Below are 23,530 nucleotides of genomic sequence, written 5' to 3'. Positions count from 1 at the left end.
ATTAATGTTTAAGAATTCAGACAGCCACGGCCTCATATGATCTAAATACAGCTGTTCTGTCATAAGCTTTCTCTCAAAAGTCCATAATTTAATAGGCTTAGCAATACTATTCAGAGTAAGGGTAATAACCACCGGATTGTGGTCTGAGATAATGTGGGGTAAAATTGAAATTGAAGTGAAATCTGCAAGCTGATCAGATAGAAAAATATAGTCCAACCGCACCATTTTTCTATGTGGAGCAGAGAAAAATGTATAACCATCTAAATATTTAAAATGGTAATACCAAAGGTCAATCATAGAATGTTCCTGGACTAATGCTTGTAATGTCGGTTTCTTGCCCAAGTACCTTCCTTGTCCATCCATGAGATTAAAGTCAGCCGCAAGATTTATATTGAAGTCACCACAGAGACATAGAGGTTGGGGCCACAATGCTAACTCAACATTTAAATAATTTAAGACTTCAGGGTCATCGACATTAGAGCTATATACTGAACAAATGGTAAATAAAGTGCCCCTAATTAGAAGCTCGACAATGACCCAGCGCCCCCCATTATCTTGTGAGGTCTTAACACAGGATCCCACCCCTCGCCTTAATAAAATTGCCACCCCTCTTATCATCGAGGATTGTCGAGAACACCCAATCAGGTCAAATCCAGGGATTTTTAAACAATCGCGATTGTTCCAGGGCACATGGGTTTCCTGTAAACATATCACTTCTAAATATAACTTATGGACAATGGTTGAAAATAGCGCTCTTTTCTTACCATTATTGAGACCACAGATATTCCATGATGCTATTCGTATCTTAGCCAACGCCATTTCGACATATAACTATGTAAACCAGAGTCATGACTGTAATAGTGGGAAACTTAACATAATAAAAAACCAAAATATTTTTCCAAGCTTTTTTTTTTTTAACTGTGCCCCCAACCCTCCCCCTCTCCCACCCCCAGCGCTACCCTAACCCTTAACCCTAGACCCCCTACTCCCCTGCCTAACAGCCCCCCACAACCCATTGAAACCCCCCATCCTAGACAATAGGACCAAGGTCCAAGTGATGGAGAAGTCGGTATAGGCCATAACGCCCCCCGCCCCAATGCTACCGCTATCTTCAACGTTATAAAAGAGGCATTGCCTTAGAGGTGACAAACAAAACAAACAAAAGCAAACATTGCATAAATATGCTAAACATATTACACCCCATATAATGCATTGCCTCCTCTCATAAACATCATACGCCTACAGGTAGGTCACAACTAAAACTTTAAAGTCTAATTATAATTGCTTTCTAGATTGAGTCCAAAAAAGTTCTGGCCAAAATTTCTGATTCAAAATATTTTGTCTGAGCTTGAGAAATGACCTTGAGTTTAGCAGGAAAAAGCAAAAAAACCTGTACTCCTTTTGCCTGAAAGGGGACAATAAGCTGGCGGAGCTGCCACCTCCGTTCAACTGTGGTTGAACAGAAGTCAGGCCTTACAAAGAACTGACAGCCCTTCGCTGACCTTTGTCTATCAGGCCTAGCTAGGTCGTAAATCCTCTCTCTAGCTAAGAAATTGTGCAAGCATATCAAAATAGCACGAGGTCTGTCTGCTGTTTGGCCTGAGCGTTTCTTCGGCTTGTAAGGGAAGCGGTGAGCACGCTGAATTTCTACGAGCCAATCCCACTCCTTAACCTCAGGGAACGCCTCGGTGAATAGTTCAATCACGAACTGACGAGTGTCCATGCCTTCTTTACCCTGGGGGATCCCCAAAACTCTTAAGTTGTTTCTTCGGGCTCGATTTTCTATGTCAACCAATTTCCATTGGATATCGTCCCGTTGGGATTGAATTGCATCTATGGTGGATTTTTGGGTCACTAAGTCATCTTCCATTGACGAGATCCGAGTCTCAGCCTCAGTGACCCTAGATGCAATATCTGCACATGATTTATTCACTCTTCGTAGCGAGTTTTGGACCCTGCGGCATGCCCCTTGCGCCCGTGCGCTCTCTTGTCTGGTCTCTTCCCGGTGTCCCTTAATTGTTTGATAAATTATTGTCAGAGTCATCTCAATGGGTGGAGGATATAAATTAGAGTTAGAAACTAAATCCTGAATAGCGGGATCTTGAACATTAGGTTGGTCCGTAGGCTGTCCTGAAAATGAATAATCCCATGCCAGAGAGCCTGTATTACTGCCTGAATCTTGTGGTGCCTTACGTACTGTAGGAGGATCCCTTATAGTATCAGCAGGATTCAGAACTTCATTGAGGCGCCAGTCCAGGGATATGCAAGTGCCTTTCTTATTCACATTGTGGCGGGGCTGCTAACCATGGCGGTGGTCGCATCTGAATGAGGATTGTGGGGAGGCTGCCTCATAGGCGGCAGCTCCCAAATCCGAAACGATGGCAGATGTTCTGAAATCCGTCCGCAATCGTAATGACCCCCGATATTTTTGCAAAGGATATTAAACACTTTGATCTTTTCAAAGGCGATATTACTTACCTTAAGTCTATATTCTTGACCACGATATTCTTGCTGTCAATATTTCTGAACCACAATATTTTTTATTTGATATTTGTGCAACTCGATATTTTTTGGTCAATATTCTATCTGCACACCTCCACTCACAGACCCACACAGACACTCACCCTCCCAGTCACAGACCCACTCAGACACTCATGCATGCAAGCATTCACTCACCCACTCAGAGACTTATGCTCTCACTGACATACCCATTGAGACACTCATACACCCACCGACAGATCCACTCAGACACTCATACACCCACTTGCAAACTCACACACTCATACATTCACTCACTCACCCACTCAGAGACCCACTCAGGGACTTATGCACACAGTCACTGATATACTTAGAGACTGACACCCCCACTCAGTCTCACTCAGAGACCCAAGCACCCATTCACAGAACCATTCAAACACTCATGCACCCAGTCATTGATCCACTGAGAGACTCATACACTCACTCACAGACCCACTCAGACAGTCATGCACTCACTCACCCACCCTCTCAGATATCCACATAGACTCTCATGTATCGACCCGCAGATCCAGTCAGAAGGTCACATACTTAATTTCAAATACACCAAAGCACTCATGCACCTATTCATAGATTGACTGAGAGTCTCATGTAACCAATCACAGATCCATTGAGACACTGATTAACCTAGTCATAGATGCACTGAGACAGTCACGCAGCTCGTTACAGAACCATTAATAGACTGATGCACCGTCTTTCAGATCCACAGTAAATTAGAGACTCACTGATACACTGATGTATGCAATCACAGGTTCCACTGAGAGAGTTAAACACTGTGTGATAGAAATATTAAGGGAGGGATATATGCAATTATAGAGTCTTTTAGATAGTAATGTGTTTAGTGTGTTGGTTATAATCCATTTTGCAGTTATAAGTTTTGTATGTGGTGGTGGCTTTTGAATGTCTGCTTTTGTTCTGTAATTTCACAACGTGTTTGCGGTGATCGTGGAAACCGATATCATTGAGGTGCCTGGCATCATCACAAAAACAGGAAATCGTTTTATAAGATTGTTTTTATACAAACGCCTTACAGAAATATGACTTTAAACAGTGCAGTAATAAACCCCTAGGGCATCATTAGGATGAGGAGCGGACATCCGGACGGGAAACGGGACCACCCACCATATGTGTGGCGGTCCTGTGGGGGAGATTAGGATCCGCCCGCCACACTGGCGGGCGCATCACGCATTTTTAACATTGCGGCGGGCGATGCTTTCAGCAGCACCCGCTGCAATGGTAAAAATGCATGTTGTGCATTTGCATGCACAAAGTGGCAGGCACTGCACGGTGCCTGCTGCATTGTGCATGCAAATGCAGGGGGTACCATAGGTACCCCCCCATGTGCACCCCCAACCCTCCCAACTTCCTGGGGGCCCGCAATGGGCCCCCAATTGTGAACTCTGCATGCCTTTCCCACCACGGAAAGGCTGATCTCCGCCTGCATACCAATATGGATGGTGGTGTCTAGCAGACACTGCCACCATATTAAACCCTTTTCCACCCGGTCGACTTGTCGACCGGGCGGAAAAGCGGCGGACGGTCTTCCCGTCCGCCACGGTACCCCTCGCCATACTGATATGGTGGGCGGTAATTGGACGTTTGGGCGGTGGCGATCCGCCCGCCATACTAATAGACCCCTTTGTGTCTGAAATACTATCAAATGTGTGGATATATTCACTCACCCATTCAGAGACTTATGCTCTCACTGACATACCCATTGAGACACTCATACACCCACCGACAGATCCACTCAGACACTCATACACCCACTTGCAAACTCACACACCCATACATTCACTCACTCACCCACTCACAGACCCACTCAGGGACTTATGCACCCAGTCACTGATATACTTAGAGACTGACACCCCCACTCAGTCTCACTCAGAGACCCAAGCACCCATTCACAGAACCATTCAAACACTCATGCACCCAGTCATTGATCCACTGAGAGACTCATACACTCACTCACAGACCCACTCAGACAGTCATGCACCCACTCACCCACCCTCTAAGATATCCACTTAGACTCTCATGTATCGACCCGCAGATCCAGTCAGAAGGTCATACTTAATTTCAAATACACCAAAGCACTCATGCACCTATTCATAGATTGACTGAGAGTCTCATGTAACCAATCACAGATCCATTGAGACACTGATTAACCTAGTCATAGATGCACTGAGACAGTCAACAGCTCGTTACAGAACCATTAATAGACTGATGCACCGTCTTTCAGATCCACAGTAAATTAGAGACTCACTGATACACTGATGTATGCAATCACAGGTTCCACTGAGAGAGTTAAACACTGTGTGATAGAAATATTAAGGGAGGGATATATGCAATTATAGAGTCTTTTAGATAGTAATGTGTTTAGTGTGTTGGTTATAATCCATTTTGCAGTTATAAGTTTTGTATGTGGTGGTGGCTTTTGAATGTCTGCTTTTGTTCTGTAATTTCACAACGTGTTTGCGGTGATCGTGGAAACCGATATCATTGAGGTGCCCGGCATCATCACAAAAACAGTAAATCGTTTTATAAGATTGTTTTTATACAAACGCCTTACAGAAATATGACTTTAAACAGTGCAGTAATAAACCCCTAGGGCATCATTAGGATGGCAGGCGGACATCCTGATGGAAAACGGAACTGCCCGCCATATGTGTGGCGGTCCTGTGGGGGAGATTAGGATCCGCCCACCACACTGGCGGGCGCATCACGCATTTTTAACATTGCGGCGGGCGATGCTTTCAGCAGCACCCGCTGCAATGGTAAAAATGCATGTTGTGCATTTGCATGCACAAAGTGGCAGGCACTGCACGGTGCCTGCCGCATTGTGCATGCAAATGCAGGGGGTACCATAGGTACCCCCCATGTGCACCCCCAACCCTCCCAACTTCCTGGGGGCCCGCAATGGGCCCCCAATTGTGAACTCTGCATGCCTTTCCCGCCACGGAAAGGCTGCTCTCCGCCTGCATACCAATATGGATGGTGGTGTCTAGCAGACACTGCCACCATATTAAACCCTTTTCCACCCGGTCGACTTGTCGACCGTGCGGAAAAGCGGCAGACGGTCTTCCCGTCCGCCACGGTACCCCTCGCCATACTGATATGGTGGGGGGTAATTGGCCATTTGGGCGGTGGCGATCCGTCCGCCATACTAATAGACCCCTTAGTGTCTGAAATACTTTCAAATGTGTGGAAATATGTGTTTTACACTTCTTAAAAAGACTGATCGGCGCAGTTAACGAAGTCATCGTGAAGATGGTAAATTGGGGTCAAACGTAGTTTTTCAAAAATCTTATTAGAAAAATATGTGTGCAAACATGTTTTTTAAGCAGTGATGTATTTAGTAATGTGTGTATTGTAATGCTTAGAATTAATTTTTTAAGCAACATTTTTTGAATGTGGAGGTGGCCATTTAATGTCTGCTTTTGTTTTGTGATTTCGCGACGTTGTCGCAAATTAAAAATATATATATATATTTCACAATAAAATGAACAATATTTCAGGTACAAGGGTGGCTCTGACAAGATCCTTTGTATTGATTGTGTGTAAATGACAGCTACACATAAAACCAGATGCAGAGTTTCAGGTTACTTAGAAACACCTTGCTCCTTTGTCTGTAAATTGCACTCCATCATTTCTATAAATTCCACGCAGGTCAAAACACAGGTAGTTGTTATAGATTTAGCCCACAATAGGGTGTCTGAGGAATGCAGAAACAGGTTAATAACCTGCTTTCTGTCTTTGTCAATCTGTGGACATAATTTCTGTCTTTGGCATGTATTAGAGAACACCAAGACAGTGTGAGGGAACAGCGACATCAGTTTTGCAACGGTATCTTACATTAGGATTTCCAGCCCTGTCCCAGTCACTGTGCCTAGGTCATTGCCACCACAGTGAACAGTCATGAGGTGAGGAGCTCGGCAATCCACAATGGTTTTAGACAAAGCCAGCAACTGGTGAAACTTTAAACCTCTCTGGCCAAATCAAGTAATCTCCACATTTGGCAAAACCAAGTCCCTGTCAATTCCTCTCTTTTTTGCAGACTCTTTAGCTTAACAGACATAGTTGTGGCCAACAATCCATGCTTAAGCATTTTGAAGTGAAGAACCAATAGCAGTCAGGAGAAGGCTAGAGGTGAATGAGGAAGTTTTCCAAATGAAAAGCAGTTGAAATGGACGTGTTTTCGTATTTAAAAAAAATATATTTTTCAGTGGATGCTGTCAGCATGTTAGTGAATACAATTAAGTAGTGTTTTGGATGCATTAGCAAGAAGTCCTTTATTGTCTGTTATTTAAAAAAAGAAATGTAATACAGAGATTTATATGCTTTTGAATCTGTGGAGTTAACCACACCTGCTGTATCTCATTTGGAAGTAGCATGTTCCTTCTAGAATGTTCTGTGAACTCTTGACCTACTGGTTTCACTAGGTTGCTGGATACACTGAGCTGAGAGTGTATTGGGGAGAAAGGGTGTTAAAGAGACATAACTTTTTTTTTAAGTTGAGGAGATATGACACAACTTAAGTAATAATAAACTTTAATTTCCAACCCAGGATTATGTAATAAACTGTTGTGCAGTATTCAAATTTTAAAAAGCTGAAGCTAAATATAGGGTTGGACTCTGGTTTATTTCGCAATGTCTCCACGATGATTGCAAAAACATCGCAAAAATGCATGCAAATCTCATTTTGAAAGAAGGGAAAAGTGTAAACAGATGCTAATCAGTCAAAAGTGCAGATAGAGTAGTCTAAAATGAAAGACATGATTTAATTTGCTGCCTTTCTCATGATCATAGAGTGGAAAGTTGAAGAGGTTCCCATTTTATAGTTTCTTTGTATGAGAGTAGTGTGCCATTCTAGTGCTTACATTTTACAAAACTTAACAGTGTCAAAACTATCCAGAAAGAGCTAAAACAACAATATTATCTACAAACACAATTCACTGGTATGCACCTAACTTTTCATTATTTAAAAAATGTACATTAGAAATGAAGATGCATATGGGAGTTTGATAAAAAAAGATTATCACAGTGATATGAAAAAAATATATCCGATGAACTGTATCTGGCAGAGAGTATTCGTTTAAGATGTTAGTACTGTAGAAAGAAAAATGACAATGTTTTAAATGTCTAAGCATCATGCGCAGAATTGGAGTACTTTTTGTCACATTATTTAACAGGAGTAGTGTAGTCATGAATAAAAGTTAAGATAAAAGATAAGAAAATGTGTTGTGCCTGTATATGAATTATGAAGTAATAATGCTTGTTAGGTATATATTAGGAAGTGTTTATCAATATGTTTTTTAACTTATATGACCAGTTTGTATATGTTTAGATGATGAGATATGTTTTTCTAGTTGCAGATAGTTACATGTACGATAAGACTCTTGAGTTTACTTAAAGATGTAGAGAACTATATATTTTTGGAAAGATGGCCTGAAGGTGCGTATCTGTTATGAAATCACATATATGTTTACATGGTGATCTATATCTTTAAAAAAGCAACAGTTGATGGACAGAATGCAGAACAATGTCATACATTCACCCCAGTACAGAGATCTGGACCTAAATCCATCGTTTTTTTGCTCACCATGCCATTCCAGTTTGAACCCAGCCATATGCAAATCAGTCTTGACCCTGTGACTCATGGGAACAGTCCACCCCGAACTGCCAAGCCAGGTCCTCCCTGGACTGGAAACAAGCATCCTAGGACCGATTTCGGGGTTTCACCTCTCTTCAGCCAGGATAGCTTGATTCCAGTGGCATGGAGAGCACGGGACCTACGTCTGTGCATACCCGTCCCACTCAGGGTGACAAATGCAAAAAAAACAGTTGATGGACATAATGCAAAACAATGTCATACATTCACCCCAGTACAGAGATCTGGGCCTAAATCCATCGTTTTTTTGCTCACCGTGCCATTCCAGTTTGAACCCAGCCATATGCAAATCAGTCTTGACCCTGTGCCTCGTGGGAACAGTCCAGCCCAAACTGCCAAGCCAGGTCCTCCCTGGACTGGAAACCAGCATCCTAAGACCGGTTTCGGGATTTCACCCCTCTTCAGCCAGGATAGCTTGATTCCAGTGTCATGGAGAGCATCGGACCAACGTGACATACCCTGAAACCGGTCCCAGGATGCTTGTTTCTGGTCCAGGGAGGACCTGGCCTGGCAGTTCGGTCTGGACTGTTCCCATGGTGCACAGGGCCAAGACTGATTTGCATATGGCTGGGTCTAAACTGGGGTGGTGTAGTGGGCAAAGGAATGATGGATTTAACCTAGATCTTTTGACTGGGGGTGAATGTATGATTCATTTAGCATTCCGTCCATCATTTGTTTGCTGTAACACTTTTCCTCCTAAGTGGTATGGGTATGCCCAGACATGGGTCTCTTGCTCACTGTGCCACTGGATTCAAGCTAGCCTGGCTGAAGAAGGGTGACATACCCTAAAACCGGTCCCAGGATGCTTTTTTGCGGTCCAGGGAGGACCTGGCCTGGCAGTTTGGTCTGGACTGTTCCCATGGGGCACAGGGTCTCTAGGGGTGGGCGGAATTTGCGAAATTAACTTTCGCAAATTATCGCGAAAATGTTTAAAATTATCGCAAACAAGCGGAAATATCGCGAAGATGCAGAAGTTTTTTTCCGGCATGTTCGCGAGATTTTCTGCATGGTTGCGGGTCGCCAACTTACCCATGTGGTTGCTTGCGGGCGCGGCCATCTTGTTTTGAGTTGTCTCGCAGTGCATGATCGCGAGAAGAAAGACGTGGTCGCGCGACGCATGACGTCACTGCGGGCGCGAACTGTCGCAAGACAGCGCAAATGGCTAAAAACAATATAACATCTCATGGAGAACGCGACCGGATCAAGAAACCTTGTCGGCGAACGCAGGGATTCAGGTAAGGCAATCGCGCGCGCGCGAGAATGTATTATTTTACAGCGCGAGCAAGAAACAAATTATCGCCAAGCTGCGGAAACCGGAATTTTTGTCATTTTCGCGCTCTCCGCGGAACGCGAAAATGTCAAATTATCGCAATTTCCGCGAACGGAACGAAATTTTCGCCCAGGCCTAGTCAAGACTAATTTGCATATGGCTGGGTCCAAACCGGGGTGGTGTAGTGGGCAAAAGAACAATGGATTTAACCCAGAACTCTTGACTGGGGGTAAATGTATGATTCATTCAGCATTCCGTCCATCATTTGTTTGCTGTAACACTTTTCGCCCTAAGTGGTATGGGTATGCCCAGACGTGGGTCCCTTACTCACTGTGCCACTGGATTCAAGCTAGCCTGGCTGAAGAAGGGTAACATACCCTGAAACCGGTCCCAGGATGCTTGTTTCCGGTCCAGGGAGGACTTGGCCTGGCAGTTCGGTCTGGACTGTTCCCATTGGGCACAGGGTCAAGACTGGTTTGCATATGGCTGGGTCCAAACTGAGGTGGTGTAGTGGGCAAAAGAACGATGGATTTAACCCAGATCTCTTGACTGGGGGTGAATGTATGATTCATTCAGCATTCCGTCCATCATTTGTTTGCTGTAACACTATCAGGCACATGCATCAAACCTTTTTGCGATCGCAAAGGGTGCGAATCGCAAAAATAGGCCGTTTGCGATCGCAAAAGTCAGTGTTGAAATGCATCAACTGTATATTTGCGAAAATCCATTTTTTCGCAAATATAAGGAATCGCAAAACATTCTGCGAATCAAATAGCGAATCGGTATTAGCGTGTCCCAATTACCGAATCGCAAACAACGAATCGCAAAATGTATGCATGACAAATCGCAAATAGCGATTTCCATGAAAATCGCAAATTAGCGATCGCTAAATAAGAAGGATCACAACCAGGTGGTAATCATGAGTGCAAATCACAGACAGGTGAAAACCAACTGAAACCCATTTAAACACACCCAGAATGAGCCAGCACTGTTCACAATGGCAGGGATTTACCTGATGGCGAGGAGGATGAGGCTGCAGGCTGCCGCACAGAGACGGAGGCGAATGAATGAGCGCATCTTCAGAGTCCGCATAACTTTGCTAGGCCAGCAAGAGGATGAGATATACGACAAGTATAGGCTCAATGCAGCAATGATCCATGACCTAATCAATGAATTGGACCCCATAATGCAACGACAGACACGTAGGACCAATGCCATCCCAACGCATGTGCAGGTCCTATGTTGCCTACACCTTCTGGCGTCAGGCAGTTTTCAGGGGGTCATTGCTGTTGCGGGAGGTGTGTCACAAAGCGCACTTTCAAGAATATTGAAAGCATTCCTTGATGCCATGATGGCCGTGATCGGGTCTCATATCAAGTTCCCTACCACCGCGCTTGACCTTGCAAAAACCAAACAGGAGTTCTACCAGATAGCTCGTTTCCCACATGTTTTGGGTTGTATTGATTGCACCCACGTTGCAATATGTCCCCCTGCAACACAGGAATATATATATAGAAATAGGAAATCTTACCATTCCCTCAATATTCAGGTTGTTTGCAATGGCAAAAACATTATCACTGACATTGTTGCGCAATTTCCAGGGAGTGCACATGACTCTTATATCTTCAGGCAAAGTGGCATACACACCCGTCTTGTCAGGGGAGAATTTGGAGAGGGACATCTGCTTGGTAAATATGTGTTATAGTTTATCACTGTCATTGTACGTATGTCAATGTGAAGCTGCCACTGACTCTTTGCTCCATTACATGTAGGTGACAGCGCATACGCCTTGCGTAATTACCTAATGACGCCTTACCTCAATCCCACAACTGCCAATCAACAGAGGTACAATGCAGCACATATTTCGACAAGGAACATCATAGAGCGCACATTTGGGCTGTTGAAGAGCCGATTCAGATGTCTACATAAGACCGGTGGAGCACTGAAGTACAACCCTGAACAATGCTGCAAGATAGTAGCGGCATGTGCCATGCTGCACAACATAGCGACAAGGGGAGGAATGGACATCGAGGTGTCTGACAGCGATTCGGAGGATGGGAACCAGCAAGTGCCACAACACCATGCAGCACAAGGGGCAGGCGCAGCAGAAGGGCGTAGGAGAAGATTTGACATCACACAAAATTATTTCTGAGGTGAGTAATGATGACACAGAAACTGACTATTGCTATCAGAGTATTCTTTAATTAAATAAAATTGCCATGAGTGTTCAAGCACACTTGTAATCTGACCAGTGCAATGGACATAAGTGGTTTGCAAATGTCAATTCACTTGTCACTGTGAAAAGTCAAATCCAAATAAATGGTTACGTCACCATAGTGGAATGCACTTGTACATGCCAGTCTAGCGCTTTTTCCCACGAACACCCAGACGCCTGTCAGACCCAGCATTGTCATCCGTTATGTTGGAAGCGGCGGGGGTACTGCTGCGTGTGTTGCGTCTTCCTGCAGTGCGGACTGGAACTGCCACACTACTTAGGCTTGAGCCACCCTCACTACCCTCTTCGGGCGTGGAATTGTTGGCCGCAATTGTGGAAGCATTTAGCAAATCAACTGCATTTGTGACCTGGTCCAGTGCTTTAGCCACATCGCCGCTCCAATGGCACATTTCAGTTTGCATGGTCACAGACCTACGTGCCAGCAGTGCAGTTGTCGTGGCCAATCTATTGTTTGATTTAGCAAACATTTTCAATTGCAGCATTAGTTGACGATGCTGTCTCTTCTGGGATACATTTCCCTCATGCATCACCTTGCTCAGTTGCTGCACACTTTCTGACAGTACTGCTATGTTGCTAGCCATCTTGCCAACTTGCAATTGTACTAATCGTGTGTTTTTTGTCTGCAGGCGCTGCATACGGAGCATCTGTCCCTCAAGACCACCCCAGACATCACTTGGTTGCTCCTCCTGCTGTGTCCTGAGTGCTCTTCCTCTCCTACGCCGGGCTCTGTGATTAGTTCTGGGGACCTGTGGTTGTGTTTGTGTGATGGAAGTTGTCTGGCCATGGCTGCCACCTGGTGTTGCATCAGCCTCATCATCTTCACACTCCATGGTGACTAGGGATGGAACAGTAGCCCTGCGTGACTTTGTTGGACGTGAGGGATTTATTTGCACCACAGGTGTGTCCATCTGTTCACCTGCGCTGGTGTCCTGCATGTCTGGGGAATCGCTATCCACATCTTCTACACGTTGTGCATCTGTGAGGTGAAACAGTGCAACACTGTATTATTTCATGTCTGTGATATTAATTGCACAGTAATAAATTTCTGCCTTTGTAAATGATTTTATACTCTATTAAGCTTTTTTGGGTTGTTACTCTGAGATTTGACATTTTAACTGCTTGACCTGACTACATCTCCCATAATGCCCCTCACCTACTGAATGCATTGTGTACTGGATGTTCAGGGTCTGCACTTGGGCTGTGCTGTGGTCGAGTTCTACCTTTACATTTTGTAACACTAAGAAAACATACATTCATCTTACCTTCAGATGTGTTTGCTGCTCCGGACGTGTCCAGCTGGGTCACACCAACAACAGCTTCTGGCTGGATGGTGGATTCAATCAAGTCCTCCATGGGAGTGATCCCAGTGTCTGTTGGTGTTCCCCCTCCTGTCTTCTTTGCCTCCTTCAGGCGGTCAGCTATGCGCACCTTAGCCCGACTGCGCAAGTCGTACCATCGTTTTTTGAGTTCTTCAATGGTGCGGTGTGTCACCCCAATGGCATTGACCCTGTTTTGGATCCGGAGCCAGATTTTCCTTTTCTCCTGCTCTGCCACTTTCAATGATGCCTTTCCAAACAGCTTGTCATGGCTGTGGACTACTCCCTCAATGAGGGTGTCAATTTCTTTTTCTGCAAATTTAATTTTGCGTTTCCTGCCTGTTTGGCTCTCCTCTGCTGTTTGTGAGGCTTCCATTTGATATCACAAGTTTTTCTTCTGTCTCTGTCACACTCCTGTTCTGCTCCCAGAGCCAGCTCCCTCCTCTCCCTGACACTGTGCACTGGAAATGAGGCTGGTGCTGCTCACTTCCTGGTTGTGATGTCATCAGGATGCATCAAAAAGCGACTTCGGTATTAGCGATTTCGCTAATTGCGAAATCGCTAATAGCGAGTTCGCAAATGCCGAAATCGCAATTTATTTAGCGATTTTTAGCGATTCGCAATATTCTCGCAATGTTTTTGTTGCATCGTGTTTTGCGAGTCTTTATTTGCGATTCCTTAAAATTCGCAAATAAGGACTCGCAAACTCTCTTTTTGATGCATGTGCCTGTATATCTTTAAGGCTGTTGAAACGTTCATGTATATGTTGAGGGTGGTGGATTTAAACATGCTGTGTTTAAAATTGAGGAGGGTTAATATTGCAAAATGTGCCAGATTCACTTGGTGTGCAACGTTTCATTGAAAAATACTGAATAGATGTTTTAAAGACACAAGAAATATTTGAGAAATTATGTAGGTATGCAATTAAGAAATGGTTTTGTGATTCCTGGCCTCCCCTAAGTCTTCCCTACGAATCGTGCTCGATATCTTCACTGTCTTTAGGAGATATTCCGGATATAGGATCAACTGGGGTAAGTTCCTTATGTATGTTCTCATTGGTGATCCGACCCCCTTGCCTGGCAACTGCCCTATGCATATAGCAAAGGAGGGTTTCCGCTACCTAGGCATCTTTATTACGGCTGACCCCAAACTTTGATACGAACGCAATCCACTCCCCCCACTCAACAGACTTAAATGTGACGTCGCCACCTGGAAGAAACTCCCGCTCTCACTATTAGGGAGGGCGGCAATATTGAAAATGATGTCATTGCCGCGCTTCTTATACGCACTGCAAAACTCCCTTGATTTAGTCCCAGCCAGATACTTTGGCGAGAAGGAGAACCTGCAGAGAGATCTGTTGTGGGATGGACAGCCTCGCATTGCACTACAGAAATTGGTCCTGGGTTGGTATGATGGGGGTATCGGTCTACCTGACATAAAATGATACTATTGGGCCGCACATTTGGCGACAATCAACCACTGCATATATCGACAGGGAGATGACCCAGCATATAGAATGAACAAATGGCTGCTACCAGGAGGTACTTATTACAGAGCTCTCTACCCCAGGCCCCAGAGATATCACCTTACTGGACGGACCAAACACTCAGTGGCACTTTGGCACATTGCTAGCAATAGTATGGGGTGGGATAAGAAATTCACCCTGGCCACCCCCCCTATGGGACTCAGAGCGACTAGGCACAATGGGTACCACAAGAGGGTCTGACAAGTGAGACCTGATCTCTACCACCGGAGACCTCTGGAAAAACGGCGAGATGATCACGTTGACCGCTCTGCAGCAGAGCCATGAGCTCGCAGACTCGGAGTACTTCCGATATATACAGATCAGACATGCACTACAGTCGAACCTACCCAAAAACACCTCCCTACCTGATGCTGCGCCGCTAGAGGACAGACTCTTAGATGGATGTCTGCCTGATGGAGTTATATCTTTGACGTATAAAAAACTGATGAATAACACTCCAGATCCTTTGACACTCTTGAGACGACGCTGGGAGGGAGACGGGCTGGAGCTGGACGACGACGAGTGGCAGGAGGCTCTGGCCTCCCCAAAGGGGGTTGCAATCTCTTCCAGATTGCGCCTGGTCCAGCTAAAGATCCTCCATCGGGTATATGTTTCCAGATTGACCCTGGTTAAAATGGGAAAGGTAGATGAGGGCAGTTGTAGGCACAGATGTGAGCAGCTTGATTCATTTATGCATATATTGTGGGAGTGCCTACTTGTTCAGTCCTATTGGTCACAAGTGCATGAATGTATGAGTCATGTGTTGGAGGTGGTCTTACGGCCAGAAGCTAAGAGATGTCTCTTGAATATTTGGTAGCCCACCGACCTCAACAGTAAGGATAAAATCTGGGTTGCTCTGGGCCAAATGATAGCCAAACTGAACATTGCGCAGCTGTGAGGAGCCACCCAGGGTGGACTGACTCCTGGAAAAACTACATGGACCGGTGTATGTTCAGAGAAAAAAATGGTCTATGTTTCCCATGGATGTCCCAGGAAATGGCCCTTTATATGGAATACATGGAATATCTATTGTGGAAGTATCTGTATTTCCACACTTGATCCTGTCTCAGATGACCAACTTACACCATAATCATTGTTATTAGTTGAAAATACCTGTATACTTGTACCTATAAATGCTCTAAACTCGAAGTATGTATACACTTTCAGTGCCATGTAATGTTGACTTTTGATGGTTTAATAAAAAGAAGAAAAAAAATGGTTTTGTGCTTTGAAAAAGGGATAATTGTTGTTTTCAGTTTTAGAAGCTCACTGATGCTTGTGCAATGTATGCTCCTAGATAGCCATGTTTCCAATTAAATATCAAATGTGAGGGGGGGTGTGGCCAACCGGGCAGCAAGATGGCCGCTCTGTGAGCAAGCTCTGCCGGCTGCACTCAGTAATCCTGTAAAAATCCTGTACCGGACACACACTGCGTTCCGTTCTGCACACCAGTTGGCGGCGGACGCCCCGGTGCCTCTTCGAGCGAACTCTGGAGGCGGCCGGACAAGAGGGAGCTGAACTGTGTGCCTGGACGCCCGAGCCGAGTCTTCATAGAGTCGGCGGCCCGCCGCCTTGGAGCCCGAGGCGGGAGTGTGCGGCTACTGTGGCCCGCGGGAGGCGAGGCCTGAGGGCAGGCGCCGGAGCGCGACTCACCAGCCGAGCTGCGTGTGCGGAGCGCCCCGGACCAGCACTGGCGGGCCACTGGAGTGCTACACCCATCCAACGCGAGCACGGACATCAGAGATTTCCAGCGGGCCTAATCTGGGTGAGCTCTGCAGGCGAGGCCGCCATTTTAAGTGGGAGCTCGGAGGTTGGATGGCGGCTGCACGCGAAGGCGATCTATCCTTTCGGGCCTAGGAACGGCCCCGAAGTGAAGCACACACATAGCGGGGAAAGCATGTAAAGCGCTGTTGTGGACCCGGACAGACGGTTGCCGTAGGCGGGTGCCCTCCCGAGATCTGTGACCTGACGGTGAGAGCGGGGGGCGCGGGTGCGACATTCCCCCCTTGCTCAGCGACTGGCTTAGGGGAGCGGCGCCTGTGCGGGGGGGACCGCGCGGTGCCCATCCCCGCCCCGCTGTGGGTGAGATCGAGTCCCCTCTGTAACGTGCTCCTGTTGCCGGCCGGGGCTGGGCGAACTGTTGATCTCTGCTGACTGTGCTCCGTCTGCCCTATCGTTGGAAACATCACTGTGTACCTGCCATGACAGGCGCGTGTCTCTGATACCTACGATACATTGGCTGGGAGCGGTGCCTTGCGAACGCCTAACATAGACGGGACGACACGGAGGCACCCCTGATTCCCTCCTGAGAACGGCGCCTATGCCATGTAGAGCGAGTGCTGTGCGGCGCAGCATCATTCTACTGGATGCGGGAGACGCGGCAGGCGTATACATCTACTGCAGGCTGACCGAGGTTGCGGACACAAATGCGAGTTGTATGACCAGGGAGCAGCGGGGCTGGGACACGGGCCTCGAGGGGCGCCTGTGTGCGGGTGCTCCGGGGACGGCGCTGCGATACTGCACACTGCTAATCGATCCTGCAGCGGCGCGGACGTTGCTGACCTGCCGTGGCACACAGAGTCGAGCCTGTGGCACTGGGTGCTGAGTCATCTGCACCTTATTGACCGGGCCTGGTGGCCGAGAGAGTGGGCGACCTGCCGCTGCCACACATACCATTGAGGGACCTAGTGCCACCGAGATAGGCGACACTCGAGCATTGGTGTACAGCTGGACCTAAAGTGTAATCCGTCCAGTGGGCACGCCTGAGGCGCCGCGATGGGGGGGAAGAACGATGCCAAGCAGCCCAAACTCACTTTTGACCACAAGCGCCATGCCAAACAACACGCGGCGGACCTGGAGTCGGCGGAGTCCTCCTCTCAGGGCACTGACTCGGATGTGGACTTCAGGGCTCTGATGCTGGAGGTCCGATCGAGCCTCAAGAGCATCGACACCAAGCTGGACGCCATGTCCTCACAACTGGAACCGGTTAAAAAGCAGGTGGACACTCACGAAACCAGACTGGGCTGCCTGGAACACAGGCACACTGAGTGCTGCGAGTTCCAACAAGATACCAAAAGAACTTTTACCGCTGTCGAGAAGGAGCTGGAGTTCCTCCGGGCTAAGACAGATGACTTGGAACCACGCTCTCGTCGATCCAACATCCGCATAACAGGCATTCCAGAGACAACGAACACTGGCAAAATGGAGGTGTATGTGTCCGACCTGCTTCACAAACTCTTTGACCCTGCGCTCTCACAGGTCTTCACGGTCGAAAGGGCGCACAGGTCGCTTGGGAAGAAGCCGCCGGTGGGAGCGGCGCCACGCCCTATTCTTGTAAAGATTCTGAATTTCCAGGACAGAGACCTTATCTTGCGCCTAGCCCGAGAGAAAGGAAAGATAACGCACAGGGACAACAGCATCTCCTTCTACCCTGACTTTACGCCTCTGGTGCAGGCCGCCCGGAGAGAATTCTTGCCTGCCAAAAAGCTGTTAATTCAAGCAGGCGTTCAGTACTCACTGCTCTATCCTGCAAAATTGAGGGTGTCGCATGAAGACACCACACATCATTTCACGGACGCCAAATCGGCACTGAAGTTTGCAAAACATATTGAGGGTGCTGGGGCGAGAAGGAAGTCACCAAGAGTAGAGGAAGGAGCCGGACATCTGAGTGACAATGACTGATCACATTGTGAATGTGTGGAGTGCAATATACCCATAGGCTGTATCCCTCGGAAGGTCAACTCGAGACTCCCTTCAACCCGCAGTTGCCCATACGGCCTGTTTTTGATTCCGGGGGGGCGCGGAGATGATGGTGCTGCTCTTGGTGATCTGTTGCTGGAATAAGTTAACAGTGTGAGGCTCTGCCGGGGTGTGGGTTGTGAACTGGGTGTATTGACCAACGCTGATGCTGTGAATGGACTGTTATAGTGCAGCCACCCTGTGCAAACGGGGGTGTACGCTAGGAGCACCACGCCCCCATGGGGTGTCTCCCACTGTTTTTGTGTTTAGGGTGCCAACACGCTATGCGTGTATTTGGGGGGGATTTGCCACAACCTGATTGGGGGGTTGGTGCGGGTGGGGGGGGGAGTTGAGAAGTTTCAAGTTACTCATGTATTGGTACGATGGAACTGGTTTCTTACACCGAGTCAGGGTTACGCTTTATCCTTGCACAGGGTGCACATCCCAGTTGGTGGACACTATGATGTACAGCAGCACTGTACATACTACTCGGAGCGGGAGGTGTGATGATGGGCGCTAGGATATTGACATGGAACATTAGAGGTCTCGGGGACTACAAAAAGGCTAGATTAATGCATGGGTTCCTCTCCAGACATAAGGTAGATATATGCTTCCTCCAGGAAACACATATTAACTCCGTTCCATCACCTAGATTGAAACACTCACGGTGGGCACGGGTATACTCCGCCATTTACTCTAACTACTCTAGAGGGGTGGCGATCCTCATTCGCAGTGGGCTGGACTGGACAGAACACCGCACTATATTGGACAAAGAGGGTAGATACGTTATAACACATGGCACACTCCAGGGGAGACCACTGGTGCTGGTGGCCGTATACGGCCCTAATGTAGATGACCCAGAATTCTTCAGAGCTGTATGGGCCCAGATCACGCTACTAGATTGTTCGACAGTTATCCTGGGTGGGAACTTCAATGTGGTGCTCAATGATGCGTTGGATCGTAGAGGCGCTGGGGGGCCCACGCACACTAGAGCCCGTCAGACTATCTTAGATATTATGGAAGAGGGACTGTTGGCAGATGTGTGGAGATCCAGACACCCCAATGTCACTGTGGGGACATGCATAACGAGTCAACATGCAGCTTGGTCTCGCCTGGACTACTGGCTGGTGTCACCAGATGTGGCTTCCTGGGTGGTGGGGGGTCGCTCTCAGATCACGCCCCCTGCTTATTGGAGATAAAAGTGCAAGATGCCCCTACGCGCGCTTTCTCCTGGCGGTTACCCCCTCATGCGCTCACCGACTCCGCCTTCACTGAAGAGTTCAGGGCAGACATAGAGAAATATTTTGCAGACAACGCGGGGTCGGTGTCCACCGAGGCCGTCCTGTGGGACGCGTTTAAGGTGGTGATCCGTGGCCAGTGCATCTCGAGACAGGCGGGTGTCCTAAAAGCAATCCGCCAGACCCTCGGCAAATTGGAGAGGGAGCTACAAGAGTTAGACGTGCACTTCTTCAATGATCCTTCACCCGAATTGGCGGTCCAGATGAAGGCCAAACTGCTGACATTCAGCGAAGAGGCACAGCGCGAGGTGATATTCCTGGGCAAGCGCGCAGAGGCACGTACATACGGGGAGGGGGACAGACCGAGCAGAACTCTAGCGAGGCTCCTATCTCCACGTGCACAATCAAACTATATTCACTCCATTAGAAACAGAGAGGGGACACTCATTGTTGGACAGGAAGCGGTTCTTAGCACATTTACAGAGTTTTACTCGACTCTATATACCTCAAGACAGGCTACCGCTCCGGAATCCCTAGAGGGTTTCCTGGACTCAATAGCCATAGTATGGTTTAACGACTTTCATCGCCGGTATATGGATGCCCCATTTACTGCCAAGGATATAGCTCAGGTAATAATGAGTATGCCTGCAAACAAGGCTCCAGGTCCGAATGGCCTGACGACGGCCTTTTATAAGGCCTATGTTAAAGAACTGGCCCCCAGACTTCACTCTGTCTTTGCCGAGGCCCTGGAGTCTGGCTCCCTGCCCGACTCTATGCGCGAAGCATTAATAATAACGCTGCTGAAACCGGACAAGGATAGCCAGGTGTTGGACTCGTACCGCCCCTTATCACTAATTAACGTTGATGTTAAAATCTACGCTAAAATCATCGCGGACCGACTGCAGCCCCTGCTCCCCCTGGTGGCACTGCCCGATCAATCTGGGTTTATCCCTGGCCGAGCAACGTCGCACAACCTTAGAACGATATTTTCAATATTAAACTATCTACATCCTTCCATACAGGCGGCGGTCATTTTTTTAGATGCTACGAAAGCGTTTGACTCGCTGGAATGGCCCTACCTTTTTCGGATCCTCGGTAGGATGGGTTTTAGCCCCCTCTTCATCAACTCGATTAGACTGCTATACGATGCGCCCAGGGCGCGAGTGTGTGTGAACGGTCTGATATCCCAGCCATTTGCTATCTCCCGCGGGACTAGGCAGGGCTGCCCCTTATCCCCATTACTCTTTGCCATCGCCATGGAGCCTCTTGCGGCCAGGGTCAGACAACATCACACGGCAAGGGGCATCGGATTCAGCTCCCGCAGCTTGCTGATTTTCCTATATGCGGATGATGTCACGCTGTATGTCACCAACCCCGCCGAGAACTTAAACCCATTGTTGAGGGAGTTTGCCCGTTTCGAAGGTCTAGCAGGGGTATCCATCAACTGGTCCAAATCTGTCGCGTTCCTTTTGACGGATACCACATCGTAGGTGCTGTCTGATTATCCCCTGCGCTGGGAAGCTGACGCCGTCAAATACTTGGGGGTCTGGATCAGCCGCAACCTAAACGATCTCTGGACTCTGAATTTTGGCAGGGCGGTGGACTGGTTGGAAGGAAAGATAGAACTGTGGAACAGGCTCCCCCTGTCTTTGGTCGCTAGGATAGCCCTAGCAAAAATGGTGGTCCTTCCCAAATTCTTATATCTATTTGTAAACCTTCCAATACCCCTGACTGTGCACTTTCACGCCCGGGTGCGGGCACTGCTGTTGACGCTGGTCTGGGCTGGTGGTCAGGCGAGAGCGTCTTGGGCGCTGCTTACACTCCCGTTGAGGCAGGGTGGACTGGGGGCCCCAGATATGCAACTATACTCGCTATGTGCGCAAGCACAATTTCTACATTTTTGGGCTTTTCCCACCCCTTGTCAACCGCATGTTGCGGTGGAGCTGGCTGCCGCGGCTCCGTTACCGCTGAGTGTGGCGTTGTACGGGAGGGCGCCTCGCCCATCAAAAGATGTGGACACAGTGGCCATGCTCCGATGGACATGGCGGGAACTGCAGAGGAGGGCAAAACTCCCACTTCTGTATGCGCCGGCCATTCCCCTGCGAGGCAATCCAATGATGCCCTGCCTACAGGACAGCGGGGGTGACATCACTATTAGGGGGAAGCCCCTGCACACTTTCGCCGACATCTGCCCCAAGGGCACCTTCAGGGAGCCCGGTTCTGGAGGGGCAGATCCACCCGAGTCCTTTTCTGACCTCTTCACTTACTGTAAGCTCAAAGAATCCTTTAAAGCACTGTGGCCTCAGTTTCCAGAAGAACCCCCACAGCTCCTAGCGTTACAAAATTTGCTCTCGAGGGCATCTCCCAAAAAACTTGTGTCCCGGCTATATAACTGTATGCAGGAACAGTCCCCCGTTGTTGTACCTTCTTCCATGCACGCATGGAATGCGGAATTGGAAGATCCCTTGTCGGAAGACCAGTGGACCTTCTGCTGCAGACAGCTAACGGAACTATCGCCTAATTACAGGCTGCGACTGGTGCATTTCAAGTTTTTACACAGATACTATCGTACACCAAAGTCGTTGCACCGCATGGGTCTTAGGGAAAACGATACGTGCTGGAAATGCGGATCCGAAAATGCCTCTTTTATGCATGTTGCATGGAGCTGCCCGAGGCTCGAGGAGTACTGGTCAAACATTTTTGTGGCTATTAATCAAATTTTACTCAGAGCCGACACGCCAACTCCACACCACGGGTTATTGGGGTACGTCCAAGATACTGCACCGAAGAATAGGAAATTACATGCACTATTGCTCCTTTATGCTAAGAGGCAGGTGGCGGTGCGCTGGGGTCGTAGATCGCTGCCTAAGTTCTCTGAGTGGGTGAAGGATGTAACGTATGGTAACACACAACTCGAGCGATATTGGGACTTGATGCCAGTTGCCTCCCGGCCCAGGGATATCTGGGAGCCATTCCTGCAGTGGTCGCGAGAAAGAGCAAGCTCCCCTAAGTCCACACATTCGGGGGTTGACGCTGTCGGGCGGGGGGTTGCGATCGCCTGTGCCGCTGAGCCCGGTGCACTTCCACATTTTATTGACACCCTCTGAGGGCGGTGGGACTTGGCTCATGCCTCGTTGTCTGGGGTGTGCACTGCCAAGACATGCCTGACCCGGAGTCCGGATTCAACTGTGCGTAGTCCTGCGCCTCCTGAACTGTACCGCAGTCAAGTCTATATGTGTATTCTTCTCTTTGCGGCCGTGTCCACATACTAACTCTGGGATATCCCCTTTGTAAGTGTTGACCCTCTATTGCTAGAGAAATCAGTTTGGTTTATCCTCTGCTGCTTTCCGTTCGTACCATCGTTTGTTTTGTTTCTGTTCATCTAAAAGTGAATTTGGGTGTAAAAGAAAACCGATATTTGTGTACGTGATATTTTACAGTGTCAAAGTGGTTTTGAGCTCACATGTGTTTGATGACGCCGTGAAAGTACGCAACTGTAATGTCATTGATTTGCTAACCTGAATAAACAAAAATTAAAAAAAAAAAATATCAAATGTGAGATCTAGACTTCACTCACACATAGCTCAGAAAAAAAGCTACACTAAAACACGTAGATTTAGACTGACAGAAGGACTTAAACAATGAGTCACAGATATATAATCACAACTGTTATGTATCTAACAGCAATGGAGGTTCGTTCACAGATAGCCAGGCACTACTCAGGCACTCATCCAATCACTGAGTCACTGCTCAGTCAGTCATCAAATCACTCACACACTATCTATGCACTTATTCAATTACCCTCGCAGAACACATGCACTAATAGAATCATGACGACACTAATTATGCAGTCACTGAACTATGCAGGCACTACCCATATATTTATCCAAACACAACTCATGCACTCATCCAACACCCACTTACAACCCATGCACTCAGCAAAATACTGAGGCACAACCTATTGACTCATCCAAACAATCAGGCACTACTCATGCACTCATCTA

At 47.7% G+C, this 23,530-nt stretch overlaps 1 long non-coding RNA gene across 1 annotated transcript; it reads left to right on the top strand.

The window, feature by feature from the left end:
* The first annotated feature begins 11,336 nt into the window (after window positions 1-11,336).
* LOC146857567 (uncharacterized) lies at window positions 11,337-12,770 on the top strand. Its single transcript, XR_014979590.1, has 2 exons — window positions 11,337-11,626; window positions 12,336-12,770. It is a non-coding gene; the product is annotated as an uncharacterized LOC146857567 (long non-coding RNA).
* Window positions 12,771-23,530: the final 10,760 nt, after the last annotated feature.

This window comes from Triturus cristatus, chromosome 3_2 (assembly GCF_964204655.1).
Source record: "Triturus cristatus chromosome 3_2, aTriCri1.1, whole genome shotgun sequence".
In the NCBI taxonomy this organism is placed as follows: Eukaryota; Metazoa; Chordata; class Amphibia; order Caudata; family Salamandridae; genus Triturus; species Triturus cristatus.
This window is presented reverse-complemented; position numbering and strand designations above follow the sequence as displayed.